The following is a 4,757-nucleotide window of genomic DNA, read 5'->3' on the forward strand; positions in this document are numbered from 1 at the left end:
GGCAGCAGCCGCTGACTCCTCGCCAAGTTGGCCTTGGGCTGAAAGCTGTTCTTTTCCCTTGTACCACCTGGGTTCGGGATTTAGGCTACCCAGCAGTTATCTATGGAGTGAGCTTCTCTCTCCAAGCGCGGCTAAGCGTTCTTTACCTCTTCCCCAGAGACAGTACTATGAGCGTGTTCAGTTTCTCTGTCTCTTCCCTTTGTCTCTCAGGCTCCTGCGCTTGCCCCGTGTTGGGCAGGGGCTCCCATCTCCCTTGCCCTTCTTGGGCTGGCCCGTTTTCCAATCTCCCCAGTTCGCACTCACTCACTGAGGTATCCTTCAGGTTCTCTTCCTTCCGGAGTCTGTATTTTCTCCTTCCACTCTTGCAGATGAGAGTAATGTCCTTCTCAGTTCGATCGATGGGGCAGACGAAGTTTACAGAGCTCCCTTCCTCTCCACCATCTTGGCTCCGCCCTCCTGGACTAGGATTTTGAAGTGAGGCAGGCCTGGAAAATATAGCTTGGCTCAGCTGCAGCACAAGGAGATCAGACAAATAAGAGTGTCCTGCAGTACTTAGTTCCAGCAGAGCTTGGGGTGCCACCATTTTACTCTCCACAACCACCAAGGTGGGGTCTCTGAGAGCAGCCCCCGAGACCTAGTACACCAAACCACTCCTATCCACGAGGAGGAGCTGCTGCTTTTTTTGTACTTATTTTTTTTATTATTATTACCTTTTTTACTTTAAATTTTTTTTAATTCTTTGATCTTTATTTTCCTTTTACCTTTCTCCCTTTTTTTTTTCTGTTGCCATCCAGATATATTCTCCCTTATCTCATCCTTATCTGTTTTCCCAACTGGTTATACACTTTTATACTGTCCTTTGTCCTTTGTTGTCTCTGCCCCCTTTATATTTTTATTCTCTTCTTCTTTCCTCTTTCCTCTCCCTTTTATTCCCTTCCTTTCCTCTTTTTAATTTGTTGTTTGATTGATTTGTCTGTGCATTTGTGTGCTTCTGTTCCCTGTGTGTTTGTCTGTCTGTTTTCCTTTTCAGGCTACCCAAAGAAACAAGCCAAAGTGTGCATGACAGAAAGTCAAAATATTGCTGAGTAGGGAAATAAAATAATCAAAGGCACAACAAAGAAACTGAGAGACACCATTAAAATAATATTTCCTGAAATGACAGGCCCTGGGCAGTCAATAAGCCTCCTTTAACAGAGAAATATTAACAGATGCACAGTGCACAACGAGCTTTCTAAAGGTGGCAAGAGATAGAAAACTAGCAAAAATGACAAATCGAAAGAACTCTCCCCTGTAGAAACTCCAGGAAGAAGTCATAGCCACAGAACTGTTCAAAACAGATCTAAACAACAAAACTGAATAAGAATTTAAAACAATTGTCACAAAATTAATCTTTAGCTTGAAAAAAAAACATCAGAGAAGCTACTGATACAATGACTAGGGACTTTCAAAATAAGTGTGACAAATTTAAAAAGGCTATGAATTAGGTGAATAATAAAATGGAGGTGGCCACCTCAAGGACTGAAAAGGCAGAGAGAAGAATAGATGAATTAGAAGACACATAGCAAAAGAGGAAGCTGAAAAAGAGAGAGAGAAATTGATCCAGGAGCAAGAAAGGAGAATTCGAGACCTGAGTGATACAATCAAGCGAAACAACATCCATATCATAGAAATCCAGAAGAGGAACAAAGAGATAGAGGTCCTGAAGGGATAGTAGACCAAATCATAACCGAGAGTTTCCCAAATCTGGGGAAAGAAATAGACATTCAAATTCAAGAGGCACAAAGAACCCGCTTAAGACGTAACTTGAATTGGCCTTCGGCATGACATATCATAGTGAAACTGGCAAAATATAAAGATAAGAGAGAGTTCTGAAAGCAGTTAGGGATAAAAGGGCCCTCACATACAAAGGGAAACCTATCAGAGTGGTGACAGACCTATCTAATGAAACTTGGCAGGTCAGAAAGGAATGGCAGGGATTCTTCAATGTGATGAACAGAAAAAATATGCAGCCAAGAATCCTTTATCCAGCAAGCCTGTCATTCAAAATAGAAGAGATAAAGATGTTCCCCCTAATAAACAAAAATTGAGAGAATTCATGACCACCAAACCAACCCTACAAGAAATACTGAGGGATTCTCTGAGGGAAATGTTGCATATAATACAAGATGCCAGAAACACCACTATAAACATGAATTTTAAGGGGAATACAACGAATCTAAAACCACATTTTTCAATAATAACACTGAATGTAAATGGACTAAGTGCTCCTACCAAACCACACAGGGTAGCAGAATGGTTAAAAAAAAACAAAATCCATCCATTTGCTGTCTACAGGAGACTCATTTTCGACCAGAAGACACCTTCAGGTTGAAAGTAAAGGGATGGAGAAATATCTATCATGTGACTGGAAGTCAAAAGAAAGCCATAGTAGCCATACTTATATCAGACAAACTGGACTTTAAAGTAAAGGCAGTAACAAGAGATGAAGAAGGACATAATATAATAATTACAGGATCTCTCCATCAGGAAGAGCTAACAATTATAAACATCTATGTACCCAATTTGGAAGCACCCAAATATATAAAACAATTAGTCACAGAGAGAAACAATCTTATTGATAAGAATGTGCTAATTGCAGGGGACTTTAATACTCCACTGATAGCAATGGATAGATCAACCAGACAGAAAATCACTAAGGAAACAATGGACCTAAATGACACATTGGAACAGATGGAACTGATAGATATATTTAGAACTCTGCATCCTGAAGCTAGGAAATTCACCTTCTTTTTGAGTGCACATGGCACATTCTCCAAGATTGATCACATACTGGGGCATAAAGCAGCCCTACATAACTATAAACGAATAGAGATCATACCATGCACACTTTCAGATCACAATGCTATGAAATCTGAAATTAACCACAGGAAAACCTCCAAAAATGTGGAGATTGAAAACTACCCTACTGAAGAATGATTGGGCTAATCAGGCAATTAGAGAAGAAATTAAAAATATATATGGAAACAAATGAAAACAAAAATACAACAACCCAAAATCTCTGGGATGCAGCAAAGGCAGACCTAAGAGGAAAGTATTTTGCAGTCCAGACCAATCCCAACAAACTAGAAAAAGCACAAATTCAAAATCTAACAGAGCACCTAATGGAACTAGAAGGGAACCAGCAAGAGCACCCCAAGCCCAGCAGAAGGAAAGAAATAATAATGATCAGGGCAGAAATAAACAATATAGAATCCAACAAAACAGTCGAGCAGATTAATGAAACCAAGAGTTGGTTCTCTGAAAAAATAAACAAAATTCATAAACCTCTAGCCAGGCTCCTTAGAAAGAAAAGAGAGAGCAACCAAATAGACAAAATCATGGATGAAAATGGATCTAATACAACCAATCCCTTAGAAATACAAGAAATCATTAGAGATTACTATCAAAATGACATGCCAACAAACTGGACAACCTAGAAGAAATGGGCAAATTCCTAAATGCACATGCACTACCAAAATTCAAACGGGAAGAGATAGAAAGCATGAATAGACTGATAACCAGCAAAGATATCAAATCGGTTATCAAAAATCTCCCAATGTATGAGAGTTGAGGGCCAGATGTCTTCCCAAGGAAATTCTATCAGACATTTAAAGCAGAGCTCATACGCATTCTTCTTAAACTATTCCAAAAAATAGAAATAGAAGGAAAACTCCAAACTAATTCTATGAAGCCAGCATCACCTTGATACCCAAACCAGACAGAAACCCAACAAAAAAGAGAACCACAGACCAATATTCTTAATGAATACAGATGCAAAAATACTCAACAAGATACTAGCAAATGGAATTCAACAGCATATAAAAAGAATTATCCATCATGATCAAGTGGGATTCACTCCTGGGTTACAGGGCTGGTTCAATATTTGCAAATCCTCAATGTGATACATCACATTAACAAAAGAAAACATAAAAATCATATGACCCTGTCAATAGATGCAGAAAAAGAATTTGACAAAATATAGCACCCTTTCTAAATAAAAACCCTTGAGAAAGTCGGAATAGAAGGAACTTACCTAAACATTATAAAAGCAGATTATGAAAAGCCCACAGCTAATATCATCCTTAATGGGGAAAAACTGAGAGCATTCTCCCTGAGATCAGGAACATGACAGGGGTGTCCGTTCTCACCACTGTTGTTTAACATAGTGCTGGGAGTCCTAGCATCAGCAATCAGACAACAAAAGGAAATAAAAGGCATCAGAATTGGCAAAGAAGAAGTTAAACTTTCACTTTTTGCAGATGACATGATACCTTACCTGGAAAACCCAAGCTACTCCACCAGAAGCCTTCTAGAACTGATTAATCAGTTCAGTAAAGTTGCAGGGTACAAAATCAATGTACAGAAATCAGTTGCATTCCTATACACCAATAATGAAGAACTGGAAAGAGAAACCAGGAAACTGATCCCATTCACAATTGCATGGAAAACCATAAAATACCTAGGAGTAAACCCAACCTAGGATGTAAAAGACCCATATGATGAAAACTATAGAAAACTTATGAAAGAGATTGAAGAAGACTCAAAGAAATGGAAAAACATTCCATGCTTGTGGATTGGAGGAATAAACATTGTGAAAATGTCATTAATACCCAAAGCAATATACACATTCAATGCAATCCCCATTAAAATTGTACCAACATTCTTCTCAAAGCTAGAACAAACTATCTTCAAATTCGTATGAAACCACAAAAGACCCC

The sequence above is a fragment of the Suricata suricatta genome, chromosome 7 (genome assembly GCF_006229205.1).
Source record: "Suricata suricatta isolate VVHF042 chromosome 7, meerkat_22Aug2017_6uvM2_HiC, whole genome shotgun sequence".
In the NCBI taxonomy this organism is placed as follows: domain Eukaryota; kingdom Metazoa; phylum Chordata; class Mammalia; order Carnivora; family Herpestidae; genus Suricata; species Suricata suricatta.